A 22027-nucleotide genomic window follows, 5' to 3' on the forward strand; every position below is an offset into this window, starting at 1 on the left:
TTAGCCCAATATATGGGATGGCCCGGCAAAGACAGGACAGTTGGCAACCCTATGTTCAAGTTCAACAGTGCGTGACAGGGAATGAGGAAAGGTGCAGCTGACTCATATCGTTTCCTTGCGGCCCGGTAGCACGTGCTTTGCGACCCGGTGGTTGGGGATTGCTGGTCTAGGTAGTCTCCAGCCCCTTGGTATGAACGTTGAATTCTCCAACTTCCGGTAATTCCCTCCCCCTCCCTTCCTCTATTCCTATGTCACTCTGCCCCCTCCCCCAGCTGCCTATCACCTCCCTCATGGTTCTGCCTCCGTCGACTACCCATTGTGTTTTCCCCTATTCCTTCTTCACCTTTCCTGCCTATCACCTCCTGGTTTCCCCTCCCTCACCCTTTTATCTTTCCCTTTACTGGTTTTTCACCTGGCACCTACCAGCCTTCTCCTTCCCACCCTCCCCCCACCTTCTTTATAGGGCCTCTGCCCCCTCCCTCTTCAGTCCTGACGAAGGGTTCCGGCCCAAAACGTTGACTGATCGTTTCCACGGATGCTGCCCGACCTGCTGAGTTCCTCCAGCGTGTTGTGAGTGTTGCTTTGACCCCAGCATCTGCAGAGTATTTTGTGTTTCCGATTGTCTAAAGGGTTGTCAAAGGTTACAGTGGGACATCGATAGGATGCAGAACTGGGTTGAGAAGTGGCAGATGCAGTTCAACCCAGATAGGTGTGAAGTTGGTCATTTCGGTGGGTTAAGTTTGAAGACAAAATATAGTATTTATGGTCAGACTCTTGGTAGTGTGGAGAGATCTTTGGGTCCATGTCCAGAGGACACTCAAAGCTGCTACGCTGGCTGACAGTGATTTTAAGAAGGCGTATGGTGTGTTGGCCTTCATCAGCTGTGGGACTGAGTTGAAGATAATGTTGCAGCTATATAGGACCCTGGTCAGACCCCACTTGGAGTACTGTGCTCACTTCTGGTCACTTCACTACAGCAAGGATGTGGAAACCATAGAAGGGGTGCGGAAAAGATTTGCCTGGATTGGGGAGCATGCCTTAGGTAAAGTGAACTCGGCCTTTTCTCCTTGGAGTGACGGAGGATGAGAGGTGACCTGATAGAGGTGTATAAGATGATGAGAGGCATTGATCGGGCGGATAGCCGGAGGCTTTTTCCCAGGGCTGAAATGGCTAACACAAGGTGGCACAGTTTTAAGGTGCTTTCCCCTTCCTTTCTAGTCCTGATGAAGGGTCTCGGGCTGAAACGTCGCAGTTACTCGTCTCTATAGACACTCTCTGACCTGCCGAGTTCCGCTATCTCTTGCGCTGCAAGTTCAGTCTGTGCTTGGTCACGTCCCGCTCCCTTATTTACATACCAGAATGCTTTGTGTAAATGCAAATTAATAATAATTCCCCTTCCTGTGGTTCGCGCGAATAATTGTAAAATAACATTCTGCTGCTTGGAGAAGTTCTGTTAAATGGCTGTTTCCGTTCCAGTGTGATTTTGGTTACAATTGTAGCTGGTTGTATTTACTTTAGAAGGGTAGGGGATGTGTGAGGAGGGAATGGTGAGGACTTAATGTCAGTATACTCTGGTTTCTCTTCAGATCGTATAAATCTTTCGCCTTTTACTAAAGATTTCCGTGGAGAGGAACACTCAGAGTCTCAGACAATTTTTTGTTGCCCTGCTTCGGTAGGGCTGGCTAATGTGAAAAATAGAAAATATTAGCATACACTGTTACAGCTTCTTCCCCTCTGCCATCCGATTCCTAAATGGACATTGAAGATTTGGACACTACCTCACTTTTTTTAATGTACAGTATTTCTGTTTTTGCACATTTTTAATAATCTATTCAATATGCATAATTGATTTACTTGTTTATTTATTATTATGTTTTATTTTATTTATTATTTTTTCTCTCTCTCTGCTAGATCAGCGGTCCCCAACCACCGGGCCCCGGACCGGTAGCGGGCCGCAAAGCATGTGTTACCGGGCAGCGAGGAAATGATATGATTTGGCGATAGGAGTCAGCTGCACCTTTCCTCATTCCCTGTCACAGCCACTGTTATGCCATTACGCATGCAAGGTCATTGCCCACGCGTCATCCATGTCAGCGCGGGAAGGAGATCAACTCCTGGAGCTTGCAAATGACGGCAGGCTGAAAAGTATGTTTGACATAACATCTCTGCTGGCATTCTGGATCAAAGTCAAGGCTCAATATCCTGAGATAGCTACGAAAGCACTGAAAACGTTGCTTCCATTTCCACAGGGAAACAAGCCCAGGGCTACCACTGATTCAGCGATATTGGTGTGTTGTAATGATTTTATATGTTCATATGGGGAAAATATGTGCTGTGTGTTTAATATCCAAACATTAACAATTATAGCACGGAAACAGGCGATCTCGACCTTATCCAATTTTTCTTTAAATGATAATATCGAACCTGCTTCTACCACTTCTATTGGAAGTTCGTTCAACACTTACTTCAAGCTCCCCTGTCCTCCCCTGATAATTAACTTATCACTATATTCATGCGAGCAAAATATGCACTGTGTGTTTAATATTAAATTTGTTAGATAAACCCTTTTAGAAACGAAATTGAGTGTATTAGCCACTTATCACCTATATTCCGGTCGTGATTAACCCCCCCCCCCGAACAGAATGGCCAAAAACGATTTGTAGAAGAAAATCGGCATGTACACACATGCACACTGGTGCCCGCGCAAGGCTTCATGGTCATTGTAGTCTGTCTCAGAGTAAACACCACGTATTTGACTGCTACTCTTGTCCGTTGGCAACCCTACCCCCCACCACCACCCTCCCCTCCCCGCCGGAGTAGGCCAGTCTGCAACTCAGGACTATCGGCTCGTGTTTATCTAGGGGACACACGTCCGCCCGCCAAACTGTGTCTCATGGTTGCATAGTTGCTGTGTAATGCCACCTGGTATAAACTCACACATCAAATATCAGACAGCATACAATGTACTACTTACAGATTACACTTTATAAATCTTACTGGAACTATGTAATTAATAGAGATACAATATAAAAGGGAAAGTAAAAGGTGCCAAACTTATCAGAGTTCAACCACTTCGTGCACAACCGTTGCAGCTCAATTAACGGGTTCCTCTTTCCACCATGCAATCCCCTCCGACCCCCTCGACCAGCCGCTTGGGTAAAGGGGACGCTGGATCGGTCGGGCCAGTTGCCGAAGAGCATGGCTTCGCTCTTCGTGCGGTTGACCCTGGCCCCCGACGCTAGCTCGAACTGTTCGTAGATGTCCATAAGTCTGCGAGCTGACCTCGGATCAGAGCAGAAGACGGTGACGTCGTCCATGTACAGGGAGGTTTTCACTTGGGTCCCTCCACTGCCTGGCAGCGTCACCCCTCTTATGCCCTCATCCCTCCTGATGGCTTCGGCAAAGGGCTCTATGCAGCAGACAAACAAGACAGGGGAGAGGGGACAGCCCTGCCTGACTCCAGACCTGATGGGGAAGCTGTCTGTTTCCCACCCGTTGACCTGGACTGTACTATGGATGTCTGTGTAGAGCAGTCTGATCCAATTCCGGATTCCCTCCCCAAATCCCATTTTGGAGAGCACGTCCGCCATGTACGTGTGCGATGTCCTGTCGAAGGCTTTCTCCTGGTCCAAGCTGACCAGGCAGGCGTCCACCCCCCTGTCCTGCACGTAGGCGATGGTGTCCCTCAGCAGCGCCAGGCTGCCCGAGATCTTCCTGCCCGGTACAGCACAGGTTTGGTCCGGGTGGATCACCTGTCCCAGAGCAGACCTGACCCTGTTGGCGATAGCCTTGGACAGGATCTTGTAATCCACATTCAGGAGAGAGATGGGTCTCCAATTCCTAATGTCCTCCCTTTCCCCCTTCTGCTTGTAGATGAGAGTGATGATGCCCTTCCTCATGGACTCTGACTTGCTGCCAGTCAGAAGCATAGCGTGATTGGGCGGATAGCCGGAGGCTTTTTCCCAGGGCTGAAATGGCTAACACAAGGTGGCACAGTTTTAAGGTGCTTTCCCCTTCCTTTCTAGTCCTGATGAAGGGTCTCGGGCCGAAACGTCGCAGTTACTCGTCTCTATAGACACTCTCTGACCTGTCGAGTTCCGCTATCTCTTGCGCTGCAAGTTCAGTCTGTGCTTGGTCACGTCCCGCTCCCTTATTTACATACCAGAATGCTTTGTGCAAATGCAAATTAATAATAATTCCCCTTCCTGTGGTTCGCGCGAATAATTGTAAAATAACATTCTGTTGCTTGGAGAAGTTTTGTTAAATGGCTGTTTCTGTTCCAGTGTGATTTTGGTTACAATTGTAGTTGGTCGTATTTACTTTAGAAGGGTAGGGGATGTGTGAGGAGGGAATGGAGAGGACTCAGTGTCAGTATACTCTGGTTTCTCTTCAGATCGTATAAATCTTTCGCCTTTTACTAAAGATTTCCGTGGAGAGGAACATTCAGAGTCTCAGACAATTTTTTGTTGCCCTGCTTCGGTGGGGCTGGTCTGATGTGAAAAATAGAAAATATTAGCATACACTGTTGCATGGACTGTCTACCGAGAGCTTCTGCAGATACTATAAAACCACCAGAGGATGCATAGCGACAGGTGATTCCCCCGAGTCTATCATGTTTGCTGTTGTGTGCTGGGGCAGCAGGCTGAGGGTAGCAGACACCAACAGAATCAACAAACTCATTCGTAAGGCCAATGATGTTGTGGGGATGGAACTGGACTCTCTCACGGTGGTGTCTGAAAAGAGGATGCTGTCTAAGTTGCATGCCATCTTGGACAATGTCTCCCATCCACTACATAATGTACTGGGTGGGCACAGGAGTACATTTAGCCAGAGACTCTTCCCACCGAGATGCAACATAGAGCGTCATAGGAAGTCATTCCTGCCTGTGGCCATCAAACTTTACAACTCCTCCCTTGGAGGGTCAGACACCTGAGCCAATAGGCTGGTACTGGACTTATTTCATAACTTACATATTACTATTTAACTGTTTATGGTTCTACTACTATTTATTATTTATGGTGCAACTGTAATGGAAACCAATTTCCCCCGGGATCAATAAAGTATGACTATCTATCTATCAGTATTCATTGTATTTCGCACACCGCAGGCAGACTGCCAAAACTGCCAGGCAGGACGACAGAGATAGCGATTTCCATTTGAATGACATTTGACCAAAGTCAGCACTCCTCCCAAAACAACCTTATGTATTTATTTATGATTTTTTTATACAGTTGATCTTCTTTTGCACGTTGGTTGTCAGTCTGAGTTTGTGTGGGGTTTTCCACTGATTCTGCTGTATTTCCCTGTTCTACTGTGAATACCTGTAAGAAGATGAATCTCAAGGTAGTAATGGTGACATAGCCTTACTTTGATAACACATTCACAGTGAGCTTATATACAAGATATACAATGTCAGTAAGATGAAAAAGCTGATTGTGGACCTCAGAAAGGGGAAGACGAGGGAATATGAACCAATCCCCATAAAGGGATCAGAACTGGAGAGTGAGCACCTTCGAGTTCCTGGGTGTGAATATCTCTGGGGATCTAACCCGGTCCCAACATATTGATGCAGCTATAAAGAAGGCAAGACAGCGGCTATTTTTCTTTAAGCGTTTGAAGAGATTTGGTTTGTCAACTAAAACACTCAAAAACTTCTGTAGTTGTACTGTGGAGAGCATTCTGACAGGCTGCATCACTGTCTGGTATGGGGGGCAATTGCACAGGACTGAAAGAAGCCGCAGAAAGCTGTAAAATTAGTCAGCTGCGTCTTGGGTATTAGGCTCCAAAGTACCCAAGACATCTTCAAGGAGCAATGCCTCAGAAAGGCGGCGTCCATTATTAAGGACCATCACCCTGGACATGCCCTTGTCTGATTGTTGCTGTCAGGGAGGAGATACAGAAGCCTAAAGGCAAACACTCAGCAATTCAGGAACAGCTTCTTCCCCCTGCCATCCAGTTCTTAAATGGACATTGAACCCTTGAACACCACCTCACTTTTTAAAAACTATATATTATTGCACTATTTTTAATCTGTTCAGGATTCAGGAACAGCTTCTTCCCCTCTGCCATCCGATTCCTAAATGGACATTGAAGATTTGGACACTACCTCACTTTTTTTAATGTACAGTATTTCTGTTTTTGCACATTTTTAATAATCTATTCAATATACATAATTGATTTACTTGTTTATTTATTATTATGTTTTATTTTATTTATTATTTTTTCTCTCTCTCTGCTAGATCAGCGGTCCCCAACCACCGGGCCCCGGACCGGTAGCGGGCCGCAAAGCATGTGTTACCGGGCAGCGAGGAAACGATATGATTTGGCGATAGGAGTCAGCTGCACCTTTCCTCATTCCCTGTCACAGCCACTGTTAAGCCATTACGCATGCAAGGTCATTGCCCACGCGTCATCCATGTCAGCGCGGGAAGGAGATCAACTCCTGGAGCTTGCAAATGATGGCAGGCTGAAAAGTATGTTTGATATAACATCTCTGCTGGCATTCCGGATCAAAGTCAAGGCTCAATATCCTGAGATAGCCACGAAAGCACTGAAAACGTTGCTTCCATTTCCAACATATCTCTGCGATGAATGCAACGAAAACCAACTTGGGGAATAGACTGGACATAAGGAACCCCCTTCGAGTATCGCTGTCTCCCATCACCCCTTGATAGGACCGTCTTGTTGCAGGGAAACAAGCCCAGGGCTACCACTGATTCAGCGATATTGGTGTGTTGTAATGATTTTATATGTTCATATGGGGAAAATATGTGCTGTGTGTTTAATATCCAAACATTAACAATTATAGCACGGAAACAGGCGATCTCGGCCTTATCCAATTTTTCTTTAAATGATAATATCGAACCTGCTTCTACCACTTCTATTGGAAGTTCGTTCAACACTTACTTCAAGCTCCCCTGTCCTCCCCTGATAATTAACTTATCACTATATTCATGCGAGCAAAATATGCACTGTGTGTTTAATATTAAATTTGTTAGATAAACCCTTTTAGAAACGAAATTGAGTGTATTAACCACTTATCACCTATATTCCGGTCGTGATTAACCCCCCCCCCCCCGAACAGAATGGCCAAAAATGATTTGTAGAAGAAAATCGGCATGTACACACATGCACACTGGTGCCCGCGCAAGGCTTCATTGTCATTGTAGTCTGTCTCAGAGTAAACACCACGTATTTGACTGCTACTCTTGTCCGTTGGCATCCCTACCCCCCACCACCACCCTCCCCTCCCCGCCGGAGTCGGCCAGTCTGCAAGAATATTGTCAATAATAAACCGGTCCGCGGTGCAAAAACGATTGGGGACCCCTGTGCTAGATTATAAATTGCATTGCGGTGCTGCTGCTAAGTTAGCAAATTTCACATCACATGCTGGTAATAATAAACCTGATTCTGAACTTTGACCTAAACAAAGACCGCAACAACTGTGATTGGTCCGCTTGGCAGCATTGCATTTCCTCCTACGCTGAAGTAGTTTCCCATCGGGCGACTGAAGGGCAGGGAAGGAACTCTGGCTGCAATGCTTTCCATAAAGCTTTACAGACCTCCGAAATTATGGAGGACACATTTCGCTTTTACGAAAAAGTAGCTCGCTTTAAACTTTACCCCGAGAAAGTCTACCATGACCATGAAGCCTTGCACGGGCAGGTGTGTGCACATGTGCGACGCAGACTGACCGGCGCACAAGTATAAATGTTCACAATGCGCGTCGGCCACTTGCGTAGGTTATACTGTGAGTAAAGATTATTTTGATAAAAATATTCTGATGTACAGCAACACACATAAGATCAGCTGCTTCACCACCATTCAGGCTACATCCCAGCTGGTCCATTACCCTTCCTCTTCTCAGGACTCCAAACACATTCTGGCCAACCATTGCCTAATGGATCTCTGCTCAATGAGGCCCCTCTCAGGACTTTCTCCACCTGGAATGAGAGGACAGGGCTGCAGTCCACCATAGCAGAACACCCTGTGTATGACCAGATCATTGAGATAGAGCATCAAAGTGAAAGTTGAGTTCATTGTCTCACACACACAAGTACATGTCATGGTCTGGTCCGTGAAATCGGCGTTCGGGTTCACAGTCTGGTTCATGGACTCCGGACTCCAGGTCTTCCGGCTGTCCCTTGTTTCAGTTGGGCTTAATCATAGCCACCTGATGCTCAACTTGGGGCTGGGAATATAAGTGACCCTGGGGTCGAATGTGGGTGCTGGTTTGTCTTGTCAGTATCCCCTTGGAGCAACCTGCTGATGGAAGGCTAGACCAGCTATTCGTGATCTCTAGGCCTGGTTGGAGGACCACCACTTCATGAAGCCTCGTTGTCTCTAGTCGGAGCAGTCATTGTGGTATGGATTTGGCCGTTTCCGGGACCAGCTGAGTGGCTGTCTGCCACTCCGAGTTGGATATGGATTCGGCTGTTTCTGTAGCTAGCCAAGGTTGCTGGCCACCCCGAGACTTCGAGGCACCCCCGATTGAGCTCCCTTCCTGTCCTTGCCTCCGTGGGGTAAGTCAGGCCGTCCTTGCCATTACCCTGCGGTTGGATCTGTCCTTTCCCATCCTCACCTCCGTTGGGAAGTCAGGCTGTCTTTCCCGTTACCCTGCGGTTGGATCTGTCCCTTCCCCGTCCTCACCTCCGTTGGGAAGTCAGGCCGTCTTTCCCGTTACCCTGCGGTTGGATCTGTCCCTTCCCCGTCCTCACCTCCGTTGGGAAGTCAGGCCGTCTTTCCCGTTACCCTGCAGTTGGATCTGTCCCTTCCCGTCCTCACCTCCGTTGGGAAGTCAGGCCGTCTTTCCCGTTACCCTGCGGTTGGATCTGTCCCTTCCCGTCCTCACCTCCGTTGGGAAGTCAGGCCGTCTTTCCCGTTACCCTGCGGTTGGATCTGTCCCTTCCCGTCCTCACCTCCGTTGGGAAGTCAGGCCGTCTTTCCCGTTACCCTGCGGTTGGATCTGTCCCTTCCCGTCCTCACCTCCGTTGGGAAGTCAGGCCGTCTTTCCCGTTACCCTGCGGTTGGATCTGTCCCTTCCCGTCCTCACCTCCGTTGGGAAGTCAGGCCGTCTTTCCCATTACCCTGCGGTTGGATCTGTCCCTTCCTGTCCTCACCTCCGTTGGGATTGGATCTGTCCCTTCCTGTCCTCACCTCCGTTGGGAAGTCAGGCTGTCTTTCCCATTACCCTGCAGTTGGATCTGTCCCTTCCTGTCCTCACCTCCGTTGGGTAAGTCAGGCCGTCTTTCCCGTTACCTTGCGGTTGGATCTGTCCTTTCCCATCCTCACCTCCGTTGGGAAGTCAGGCTGTCTTTCCCGTTACCCTGCGGTTGGATCTGTCCCTTCCTGTCCTCACCTCTGTTGGGAAGTCAGGCTGTCTTTCCCGTTACCCTGCGGTTGGATCTGTCCCTTCCTGTCCTCACCTCTGTTGGGTAAGCCAGGCCGTCTTTGCTGTTACCCTGAGGCTGGACTGTTCCATTCCCCTCTCCATCTGAATCCCTGACAGTTTCCTCGGCAGTTTACCTCAGCAGTCATCCCGGCCCTGCATCCTAGTAAGTTACCCAGCCTCAAAGAACCCAAGTCTCGCCTAGTCCTGTAGTCAAGCCTCGAAGAACCCAAGCCATGTCCAGTCCTGTAGCACGTCATGTCTTCGCCTAGTTCCGGAGTCCAAGCTCTAGTCAAGACTCAGGTTCTGGGTCCTTGCCCAGTCTCTGGCTCAGAGTCCATACCCAAGCCTCGAAGAACACAAGCCTCGTCTAGTCCTGTAGCCACGTCGTGTCCTCACCCAGTTCCAGGATCTGAGCCCGAGCCAAGACACAGGTTCTGGTTTCTTGCACAGTCTCTGGCTCAGAGTCCAAGAACCTAAGCCTCGTCTAGTCCTGTAGCCACATCATGTCCTCGCCTAGTTCTGGGTCCTTGTCCAGTCTCTGGCTCGGAGTCCAAACCCAGGCTCCTAGTTCCCAGTTCCTTGTCCTGGTCCCACTTTCCCAGTCAAAGTCCTAGCCCAAGTCTGTGTACCTGTCCCAGCTCATAGTCTGTGGCCAGTCCCGTCCCTAACTCTAGTCCAGTCCAGTTCCCAGTACTTCAGTGTCTGTGTCTTGCATTTGGGTCCGCTCCCAGTGCCCAGCGTATGACAGTACATGTATAAACACAGGTGCAATGAAACACTTGCTGCAACATCACAGACTCATGGCATCAGATGAGCAGTGTTCACAAGAAAAACATCAATCATACACAGATTTTTTTACAAGAAAGCACAACTAGAACAAAATAAAACTCAGATTGAGAGCAAAGTGCTCATAGTGTTGCTAAACCGAGTGATTAGGGTTTTAACCAGTTGGGTTGATAACTGAATATTTGAAGGAAAGTAGTTGTTCTTGAACCTGGTGGTGGGGGACTTAGACTAAGAGGGAACATGACTAAAGTATATAAAATTGTGGATAATTTGCTGTGCGATAGAAATATAGCAAAATACTGATCTAAATGTACTGTACTTAAATGCACGCAGCATTAGAAACAAAGTGGATAACCTTGGTGTACAGCTACAGGTTAAAAGATATGACATTGTGGCCATCACCAAGTCATGGCTAAGTGATGGATGTGATGAGGAGCTGAATGTCCAAGGATACACAGTGTATAGGAAAGATAGGAAGGTAGGTAAAGGGGGTGGCGTGGCCCTGGTGGTAAGCAACGATATCAAATCACTAGAAAGAAGGGACATGGGATCAGAAGAGGTAGAATCCTTATGGGTCGAGTTAAGAAATGGCAAGGGTAAAAAGACACTAATACCAGTTATATACAGGCCTCCAAACAGCAGCCGGGATGTGGACTGGAAATAGAAAAAGCATGTCAGAAGGAAACTGTCAAGATAATTATGGAGGATTTTAATATGAAAGTGGATTGGGAAAGTCAGGAAGGTACTGGATCTCAGGAGAGGGAGTTTGTAGAATGCCTACAGAATGGCTTTTTGGAGCAGCTTGTCCATAAGCCCACGAGGGGATCAGCTGTTTTGGATTGGGTGCTGTGTAATGAACCTGAGGCGATTAGGGAGCTGGAGGTAATGGAACCCCTTGGAAGTAGTGATCATAATATGATTGAGTTCAGTTTCAAATTTGAAAAGGAGAAGCTGCTATCAGGTGTATCGATATTTCAGTGGAACAAAGGAAATTACAGTGGTATGAGAGAGGAACTGGCCCAAGTCGATTGGAAGAGTAAGCTAGATGGAGGGACGGTAGAGCAGAATTGGATGAAATTCCTACAAGAAATAAGGAAAGTACAAGAAAAATATATTCCAAGAAAAAAGAAAATCATGAATGGAAAAATGACACAAATGTGGCTAATGAGAGAGGTTACAGCTAACATAAAAGCAAAAGAGACGGCGTACAAGGAAGCAGAAATTAGTGGGAAAACTGAGGACTGGACGACTTTTAAAAACTTACAGAAGGAAACTAAGAAAGCCATTAGGAAAGAAAAGATGAATTATGAAAGGAGGTTGGCAATTAATATAAAAAAGGATAACTAAGTGTTTTTTTAAATATATGAAGAGTAAAAGAGTGATACGAGTAGATATAGGACCGATTGAAAATGATGCTGGAGAAATTATAATGGGTAACAAAGAGATGGCAGAGGAACTAAATGACTATTTTGCATCAGTCTTCACGGTGGAAGACATTAGCAACATATCTGATAGCCAGAGGTCTCAGGGAATAGAATTAGGTATAGTCAAGATTACTAGAGAGAAAGCACTTGGGTAGCTAAATGGACTAAGAATAGATAAGTCTCCCGGACCAGATGAGGTGCACCCACAGGTTCTGAAGGAGGTGGCTTTGGAGATTGTGGAGGCATTGGAAATGATCTTCCAGAAATCAATAGACTCTGGCATGGTTCCAGAGGGTTGGAAGGTCGCAAATGTAATTCTGCTATATAAGAAAGGAGAGAGGCAGCAAAAAGAAAATTAGAGACCTATTAGTCTGACATCAGTAGTTGGAAAGTTAATGGAGTCGATCCTCAAGGACGAGGTTATGAAATACCTCGAGGTGCATGACAAGATAGGCCGAAGCCAGCATGGTTTCATGAAGGGAAGATCCTGTCTCACCACCCTATTGGAATTTTTTGAGGTAATCTCAAATAAGATTGACAAGGGAGAGGCTGTGGATGTTGTGTATTTGGATTTTCAAAAGGCCTTCGATAAGGTGCCGCATAAGAGGCTGCTTAATAAGATGAGAGCCCATGGAATTACAGGAAAGATATTGAAATGTGTGGAGCATTGGCTGATAGGCAGAAAGCAAAGGGTGGGAATAAAGGGATCCTATTCTGATTGGTTGCCGGTTACTAGTGGTGTTCCATAGGGGTCGGTGTTGGGGCCACTTCTTTTTACGATGTATATCGATGATTTGGATTATGGATTAAATGATCTTGTGGCTAAGTTTGCAGATGACACCAAGATAGGTGGAGGAGCAGGAAATGTTGAAGAAACGGAAAGGTTGCAGAGAGACTTGGTCAGTTTAGGAGAGTGGGCAAAGAAATGGCAGATGAGATACAATGTTGAGAAATGTACACTTGTACATCTTGAAAGAAGAAATAATCGGGCAAATTATTATTTAGATGGGGAGAAAGTTCAAAAATCGGAAGTGCAAAGGGACTTGGGGGTCTTCGTGCAGGATACCCTAAAGGTTAACCACCAGGTTGGATCGGCAGTAAGGAAAGCGAATGCTATGTTGGCATTCATTTCAAGAGGAATAGTGTGTAAGAGTAAGGAGGTGTTGATGAGGCTCTGTGGGGCACTGGTGAGACCTCATTTGGAATACTGTGTGCAGTTTTGGGCCCCCTATCTTAGAAGGGATGTTCTGATGTTGGAGAGAGTTCAGAGAAGATTTACGAGGATGATTCCTGGAATGCAGGGGCTAACATATGAAGAGCGTTTATCGGCTCTTGGACTGTATTCATTAGAGTATGGAAGAATGAGAGGGGATCTGATAGAAACATTTCGAATGTTGAAAGGGTTAGACAGAGCAGATGTGGAAAGGCTGTTTCCCTTGGTGGGTGAGTCCAGGACAAAAGGCCACAGTCTTAGAATTAGAGGGTACCCATTTAAAACAGAGATGAGGAGAATTTTTTTTAGACAGAGGGTTGTGGATTTATGAAATTCATTGCCACATACAGCTGTGGAGGCCCGATCATTGAGGGTGTTTAAGGAGGAGATTGATAAGTATCTAATTAGTCAGGGTGTCAAGGGACATAGGGAAAAAGCTGGAAATTGGAACTAGATGGGAGAATAGTTTAGCTGATGGTGGAGTGGTGGAGCAGACTCGATGGGCCGAATGGCCTACTTCTGCTCCTTTGTCTTGTGATCTTGTGAATTCTTCCCCCTGTGGAGCTCAGTATTTGTTGTAAGCCAGTTCAGCTCACTCAGCCTCTACCTCCCTGGATTTTGATTTGTGAACTGGTTCTTTTATTGGTTTATACCCATTCTCGCTGCTCCTTAAATCACTCGCACACCTTCAAGTAACTCGTATTCTTTGGTGGATAAAACCAGTTGCAAACCGGAGTACGTCGTCCACTCTAGACTGTTTTGCCGTTCTTTACAGATTTATGATTGTTGAAATCTGAACAGATTGAGAACGGATTGCCCGAGTATTGCTGTACAAGGGAGCGGTGGGATGGAGGGTGATGGGAGGCTGCTGGAACTGGATACAGCAGGTGAACTCTCTCTGCATCCCAGGGTGAGGGAAGTGGATTTTTGGTCTGTAGGAGAATGAAGGGTTATACCCAGCAGGAAGGAAAGAGGAGCTGAAGTCAGGTCAGAGTAGCCATGAGTTTACTGAAGGAGGTCAGGCATGAGGGGCCAAATGGCCTCAGCTTGCTCCTTATTTTATGGTCTGAGTGTTGCCACCATTTCCCATCACGTCCACCCAGAACGTTAATCTACCAACACACGGAGATGTCCCAATGCTGCCGACTGGCACATTCCAGGCTGCGGGAGTTCGTGCTGAGGGACAGACGGAAACCTGGTGCAGCCACTGCAAGGGCTCGGTGGGGAAGGACCACAGTGTAGGGTTCATTCACTACAGGACGGAGAGGGGCCGGGTCGGGTGAGGGAGCCCCTCAATTAATGTATTAGTGAACCACCCCAGGGGTCACATGAGTGGCAACAGTCCTATTGGTTTTAAGGAATGGAATTGACATTCCGTAACACATTGACTGTGAATGTAACATTGAAAAGGTATTGCACGGTTTAGTCTTATAATTTATATTGTGAGTAAAGTTTATTTTGATTAAAAGATTCTGATGTACAATATCCACTTTTCCCTGTGTATCACATTGTGACCCAGGTTTTGTTCTCCATAACACAGGGGTCCCCAACCTTTTTTGCACCGTGGACCAGTTTATTATTGACAATATTCTTGCAGACCGGTCGACCCGGGGGGCGGGGGGGGTTAGTGTTGCCAATGGACAAGAGGAGCAGTCAAATACGTTGTGTTTGCCCCAAGAAAGACTACCATGACCATGAAGCCTCGTGCGGGCACCAGTGCACATGCGTGTACGTCCCGATTACTTTTCTACAAATCGTTTTTGGTGATTCTGTTCGGGTGGGGGGGAGTGTTAATCACGACCGGAATATAGGTGATAAGTGATACACTCAATTTTGTTCCTAAAAGGGTTTATCTAACGAATTTAATATTAAACACACAGCACATATTTTCCTCGCATGAATATAGTGATAAGTCAATTATCAGGGGAGGTTGAAGTAAGTATTGAACGAACTTCCAGTAGAAGTGGTAGAGGCAGGTTCGATATTATCATTTAAAGAAAAATTGGATAGGTATATGGACAGGAAAGGAATGGAGGGTTATGGGCTGAGTGCAGGTCGGTGGGACGAGGTGAGAGTAAGCGTTCGGCACGGACTAGAAGGGCAGAGATGATCTGTTTCCGTGCTGTAATTGTTATATGGTTATATAAGTCACTTATAAGTCAATAGCATCATAACATTTTAAGTAATGTTTGGATATTAAACGCACAGCACATATTTTCCTCATATGAACATATAAAATCATTGCAACACACCAATATCGCTGAATCAGTGGGAGCCCTGGGCTTGTTTCCCTGCAACAAGACCGTCCCATCGAGGGGTGATGGGAGACAGCGATACTCGAAGGGGGTTCCTTGTGTCCAGTCCATTCCGCAGTTTAGTTTTCGTTGCATTCATTGCAGAGATACGTCGGAAATGGAAGCAACGTTTTCAGTGCTTTCATCGCTATCTCAGGATATTTAGCCTTGACTTTGATCCAGAATGCTGGCAGAGATGTTATGTCAAACATACTGCTCGGCCTGCCGTCATTTGCAAGCTTGAGGAGTTGATCTCCTTCCCGTGCTGACATGGATGACGCACGGGTAATGACCTCGCGTGCATTCAAGCTCAACAATGTGTGACAGGGAATGAGGAAAGATGCACAGACTCATATCGCCAAATCATATCATTTCCTCACGGCTGGGTAGCACATGCATTGCGGCCCAGTGGTTGGGGACCGCTGCCGTAACACACAACACACTGGAAAGAAAACCAACGGAAGTTCAGCCTGTGGCTGATCACGCCCCGCCCCCTTATTTACATACCATAATGCTTTGCGCAAATGGAAAAAATTATAATTCCTTTTGTAATTCGCAGCAAGACGAAATCAACATTCTGTTGCTTGGAGAAGTTTTGTTAAATGGCTGTTTCTGTTCCAGTGTGATTTTGGTTACAATTGTAGCTGGTCGTATTTACTTTAGAAGGGTAGGGGATGTGTGAGGAGGGAATGGAGAGGACTCAGTGTCAGTATACTCTGGTTTCTCTTCAGATCGTATAAATCTTTCGCCTTTTACTAAAGATTTCCGTGGAGAGGGACACTCAGAGTCTCAGACAATTTTTTGTTGCCCTGCTTCGGTAGGGCTGGTCTGACGTGAAAAATAGAAAATATTAGCATACACTGTTACATGGACCGTCTACCCTGCAGTGTTATTCACTTCGTGTGGATCTGACCACCGGAGGAAACTCAGTATTGTAGTTCAGGCAACATATGGCGACAGGTGATTCCCCCGAGCCTTCAGCAGGACTGGTAAGGAAGTGGGAGGGTGCCGGAATAAAATGGGTGGGAAGGAGGTCAAGCTAGAGGGTGATAGGTGGGTGCAGGAGGGGAATGATATAAACAGCTAGCAGTGACAAGCGGGGAAGGTAAAGGGCCGGAGAGGAAGGAATCGGAAAGGAGACTGAAGTGTATCGGGGAGGAGGAGGACGGGCACCGGAGGGAGGTGATGGGCAGCTGAGAAGAAGAAGTCAGAGTGGGGAATGGAAGAAGGAGGGGGAAATGATCACTTTTTGCGGAAGGAGCTTAGAAGCTCGACAAAGCGGACCCCAACTTACATCGCTCTCAGTTTGTGTAAACACTCACGCTTGGTGGAGCCACCACAAGGGGTTGGTGATGATGGACCACAGTCCAGGGTTCTTCTGTTCCTGGACAGGGAGGGGGAAAGGAGGGGGTACGAAACCCCCCAACTGCTGTAGACTTATAACCCCCCCCCCCAGGGTGAAGAGTCCCTTACGGTATTGGTGTCTATCACTGGGGGAAGATTGGTCTGTGTTTCTGTTTCAATCTCTGGCTTGTTCTTATAGTTCTGCACACCCCATCTCCCAGAGCCAGGGTGTGGACACTGTGCTGTTCCCAGTCCCATCTCCCAAAGCTGTGATGTAGACCCTTTGCTCTTCCCAGTCCGGTCTCCGAGAGAAGGGGTGAGTTAAAAACTGTTCATTGCCTTCTCTACCCTTTGCTTTGACTCTCAGTAGCCTGTTGTCCCTTGAGTGGCGTCTTCCAAGCATTCTTCCTTTTCTTTACTTGCCATTCTCCTTTGCTCTCGGCTGAACTGTATTTTTTATTGAGTCCTTCACTTGGGGAGGGCCCTGGGCCGGGGTTAGACGCTGGAGGTGGTCCCAGTCTCTGCACTGGTGGCGGGTGTGTCAGCTGTCCGCTAGGGACATTGTTAGCAGCCTGTTTTGGGTGGTGTGCACCTCCGCATACGCGTTGAGGTTTTCCCACTCCTTGGTGTGGTGGCCTCCCTGCTTGAAGTTCTTGCAGATAACTGCACTATTCTGGGCCGCTACTATCCAGATTTGCTGCAGATATAATACCACAAGGCATGGAAGAATCAACTAGACCATTCGGCCCAATGAGTTTGCTCCACTATTCCATCAGGGCTTATTTATTATCCCTCTCAATCCTATTCTCTGCCTTCTCCCCGGAACTTTTAACACCATTACTAATCAAGAACCTATCAGCCTCCGCTTTAGGGGGAGAACAAGAATTGGATGAGGCCAGGGCCGCACGACTCCAGGATCAAAGAGTCAGGACAAAATCAGATGAGAGAAGAAGAGACAGAGGAGGAGAGGCATGCACGTCTCCAGGATCAGAGACAAACAACAAACAGCAGAAGAGATGAAGAGACGGGGAATGAAAGGACTGCACGTCTCCAGAATGACAACGAGAGGCACAAGGGTGGCAGATAAACCAGAAATGATGCCATCAAAAGTGTCCTTCATTAAACGAGGAGGAGCTATATTTGCTTTGCTACGCATCATTCTTCTTTAATAAACTGAGGTTTTCTACCTCAGTTTCCAAAGCAAAGCAATACCAATAGAATTCAGGAAAAATTAATGTACATTCTGGTCTCATCAGACTGCACAACCCTTCTGTAACACTCAGGACTATCGGCTCGTGTTTATCTAGGGGACACACGTCCGCCCGCCAAACTGTGTCTCACGGTTGCGTGGTTGCTGTGTAATGCCACCTGGTATAAACTCACACATCAAATATCAGACAGCATACAATGTACTACTTACAGATTACACTTTATAGATCTTACTGGAACTATGTAATTAATAGAGATACAATATAAAAGGGAAAGTAAAAGGTGCCAAACTTATCAGAGTTCAACCACTTCGTGCACAACCGTTGCAGCTCAATTAACGGGTTCCTCTTTCCACCATGCAATCCCCTCCGACCCCCTCGACCAGCCGCTTGGGTAAAGGGGACGCTGGATCGGTCGGGCCAGTTGCCGAAGAGCATGGCTTTGCTCTTCGTGCGGTTGACCCTGGCCCCCGACGCTAGCTCGAACTGTTCGCAGATGCCAATCAACCTGCGAACTGACCTCGGATCAGAGCAGAAGACGGTGACGTCGTCCATGTACAGGGAGGTTTTCACTTGGGTCCCTCCACTGCCTGGCAGCGTCACCCCTCTTATGCCCTCATCCCTCCTGATGGCTTCGGCAAAGGGCTCTATGCAGCAGACAAACAAGACAGGGGAGAGGGGACAGCCCTGCCTGACTCCAGACCTGATGGGGAAGCTGTCTGTTTCCCACCCGTTGACCTGGACTGTACTATGGATGTCTGTGCAGAGCAGTCTAATCCAATTCCGGATTCCCTCCCCAAATCCCATTTTGGAGAGCACGTCCGCCATGTACGTGTGCAATATCCTGTCGAAGGCTTTCTCCTGGTCCAAGCTGACCAGGCAGGCGTCCACCCCCCTGTCCTGCACGTAGGCGATGTTGTCCCTCAGCAGCGCCAGGCTGCCCGAGATCTTCCTGCCCGGTACAGCACAGGTTTGGTCCGGGTGGATCACCTGTCCCGGAGCAGACCTGACCCTGTTGACGATAGCCTTGGACAGGATCTTGTAATCCACATTCAGGAGAGAGATGGGTCTCCAATTCCTAATGTCCTCCCTTTCCCCCTTCTGCTTGTAGATGAGAGTGATGATGCCCTTCCTCATGGACTCTGACATGCTGCCAGTCAGAAGCATAGCGTGATTGGGCGGATAGCCGGAGGCTTTTTCCCAGGGCTGAAATGGCTAACACAAGGTGGTACAGTTTTAAGGTGCTTTCCCCTTCCTTTCTAGTCCTGATGAAGGGTCTCGGGTCGAAACGTCGCAGTTACTCGTCTCTATAGATACTCTCTGACCTGCCGAGTTCCGCTATCTCTTGCGCTGCAAGTTCAGTCTGTGCTTGGTCACGTCCCGCTCCCTTATTTACATACCAGAATGCTTTGTGCAAATGCAAATTAATAATAATTCCCCTTCCTGTGGTTCGCGCGAATAATTGTAAAATAACATTCTACTGCTTGGAGAAGTTTTGTTAAATGGATGTTTCTGTTCCAGTGTGATTTTGGTTACAATTGTAGCTGGTCGTATTTACTTTAGAAGGGTAGGGGATGTGTGAGGAGGGAATGGAGAGCACTCAATGTTAGTATACTCTGGTTTTTCTTCAGATCGTATAAATCTTTCGCCTTTTACTAAAGATTTCCGTGGAGAAGAACACTCAGAGTCTCAGACAATTTTTTATTGCCCTGCTTCGGTAGGGTTGCTCTAACGTGAAAAATAGATTTTTATTATGTATGGAGTTTATGATTCCGGGAATGAGAGGGTTAACGTATGAGGAACGTTTGTCCGCTCTTGGACTGTATTCCTTGGAGTTTAGAAGAATGAGGGGAGACCTCATAGAAACATTTCGAATGTTGAAAGGCATGGACAGTGGATGTGGCAAAGTTGTTTCCCATGATGGGGGAGTCTAGTACGAGTTGGCATGGCTTAAGGATTGAAGGGCGCCCTTTCAGAACAGAAATGTGAAGAAATTTTTTTAGTCAGAGGGTGGCGAATCTATGGAATTTGTTGCCACGGGCAGCAGTGGAGGCTAAGTCATTGGGTGTATTTAAGGCAGAGATTGATGAGGTATCTGAGTAGCCAGGTCATCAAAGGTTATGGTGAGAAGGCGGGGCTGTGGGACTTAATAGGATAAAATGGATCAGCTCATGATAAAATGGTGGAGCAGACTCGATGGGCCAAATAGCCTACTTCTGCTCCTTCGTCTTACGGTCTTATGGTCTAAAAGCTTTTTCAAGAATATAAAGAGTAAAAGACAGGTCAGAGTAGATATAGGACTGATAGAAAGTGACGCTGGAGAAATTGTAATGGGAGATAAGGAGATGGCGGAGGAACTGAACAAGTATTTTGCATCAGTCTTCACTGAGGAAGACAGCAGGATACCGGACACTCAAGGGTGGCAGGGAAGAGAAGTGTGCGCAGTCACAATTACCACAGAGAAAGTACTTAGGAAGCTGAATAGTCTAAAGGTAGGTAAATCTCCTGGACCAGATGGAATGCACCGTCGTGTTCTGAAGGAAGTAGCTGTGGAGATTGTGGAGGCATTAATGATGATCTTTAAAAAGTCGATAGATTCTGGCATGGTTCCGGAGGACTGGAAGATTGCAAATGTCACTCCGCTATGTAAGAATGGGGCAAGGAAGCAAAAAGGAAATTATAGACCTGTTAGCTTGACGTCGGTGGTTGTGAAGTTGTTGGAGTCGATTGTCAAGGATGAGGTTACAGAGTACCTGGAGGCATATGACAAGGTAGGCAGAACTCAGCATGGATTCCTTAAAGGAAAATCCTGCCTGACAAACCTATTAGAACTTTTTGAGGAAATTACAAGTAGGCTAGACGAGGGAGATGCAGTGGATGTTGTATATTTGGATTTTCAGAAGGCCTTTGACAAGGTACCACACATGAGGCTACTTAAGAGCCTATAGAATTACAGGAAAGTTACATACGTGGATAGAGCGTTGGCTGATTGGCAGGAAACAGAGTGGGAATAAAGGGATCCTATTCTGGTTGGCTGCCGGTTACCAGTGGTGTTCCACAGGAAACAGAGTGGGAATAAAGGGATCCTATTCTGGTTGGCTGCCGGTTACCAGTGGTGTTCCACAGGGGTCCGTGTTGGGGCCACTTCTTTTTACATTATACATCAACGATTTGGATTATGGAATAGATGGCTTTGTGGCTAAGTTTGCTGACGATACGAAGATAGGTGGAGGGGCCGGTAGTGCTGAGGAAACGGAGAGTCTGCAGAGTGACTTGGATAGACTGGAAGAATGGGCAGAGAAGTGGCAAATGAAATACAATGTTGGAAAGTGTATGGTTATGCACTTTGGCAGAAGAAATAAATGGGCAGACTATTATTTAAATGGGGAAAGAATTCGAAGTTCTGGGGTGCAACGGGACTTGGGAGTCCTCGTACAGGATACCCTTAACGTTAACCTCCAGGTTGAGTCGGTAGTGAAGAAGGCGAATGCAATGTTGGCATTCATTTCTAGAGGAATAGAGTATAGGAGCAGGGATGTGATGTTGAGGCTCTATAAGGCACTGGTAAGACCTCACTTGGAGTACTGTGGGCAGTTTTGGTCTCCTTATTTAAGAAAGGATGTGCTGACGTTAGAGAGGCTACAGAGAAGATTCACTAGAATGATTCCGGGAATGAGAGGGTTAACATATGAGGAACGTTTGTCCGCTCTTGGACTGTATTCCTTGGTGTTTAGAAGAATGAGGGGAGACCTCATAGAAACATTTCGAATGTTAAAAGGCATGGACAGAGTGGATGTGGCAAAGTTGTTTCCCATGATGGGGGAGTCTAGTACGAGAGGGCACGACTTCAGGATTGAAGGACGCCCTTTCAGAACAGAAATGCGAAGAAATTTTTTTAGCCAGAGGGTGGTGAATCTGTGGAATTTGTTGCCATGGGCAGCAGTGGAGGCCAAGTCATTGGGTGTATTTAAAGCAGAGATTGATAGGTATCTGAGTAGCCAGGGCATCAGAGGTTACGGTGAGAAGGCGGGGGAGTGGGACTAAATGGGAGAATGGATCAGCTCATGATAGAATGGCGGAGCAGACTCGATGGGCCGAATGGCCGGCTTCTGCTCCTTTGTCTTATGGTCTTATGGGCTTAATTCCCGAACTAGGCAGTGATGCAGCTGCTCAGGATGCTCTCGATACATCCTCTGTAGAATGTGGTGAAGATGGGGGGGGGTGAGAGATGGGCTTTTCTCAGACTTCACAGAAAGTAGAGATGCTACTGGGCTTTCTTGGCTATGGGGCTGGTGTTGAGGGACCAGGTGAGATTCTCCGCCAGGTGAACACCAAGAAATTTGGTGCTTTTAATGGTCTCAACGGAG

The 22027-nt window shown here is 47.1% G+C and overlaps 4 non-coding genes across 4 annotated transcripts; all 4 read left to right on the forward strand.

Moving 5' to 3' along the window:
• The first annotated feature begins 1566 nt into the window (after nucleotides 1-1566).
• On the forward strand, nucleotides 1567-1680 carry LOC134351247 (U5 spliceosomal RNA). The gene has a single exon (XR_010019093.1). It is a non-coding gene; the product is annotated as a U5 spliceosomal RNA (small nuclear RNA).
• A 2693-nt stretch (nucleotides 1681-4373) lies between these two features.
• On the forward strand, nucleotides 4374-4487 carry LOC134351252 (U5 spliceosomal RNA). The gene has a single exon (XR_010019098.1). It is a non-coding gene; the product is annotated as a U5 spliceosomal RNA (small nuclear RNA).
• Nucleotides 4488-15819: 11332 nt separating this feature from the next.
• LOC134351253 (U5 spliceosomal RNA) lies at nucleotides 15820-15933 on the forward strand. The gene has a single exon (XR_010019099.1). It is a non-coding gene; the product is annotated as a U5 spliceosomal RNA (small nuclear RNA).
• Nucleotides 15934-19271: 3338 nt separating this feature from the next.
• On the forward strand, nucleotides 19272-19385 carry LOC134351257 (U5 spliceosomal RNA). Its single transcript, XR_010019103.1, has one exon. It is a non-coding gene; the product is annotated as a U5 spliceosomal RNA (small nuclear RNA).
• Nucleotides 19386-22027: the final 2642 nt, after the last annotated feature.

The sequence above is a fragment of the Mobula hypostoma genome, chromosome 8 (genome assembly GCF_963921235.1).
Source record: "Mobula hypostoma chromosome 8, sMobHyp1.1, whole genome shotgun sequence".
NCBI classification, from domain to species: Eukaryota; Metazoa; Chordata; class Chondrichthyes; order Myliobatiformes; family Myliobatidae; genus Mobula; species Mobula hypostoma.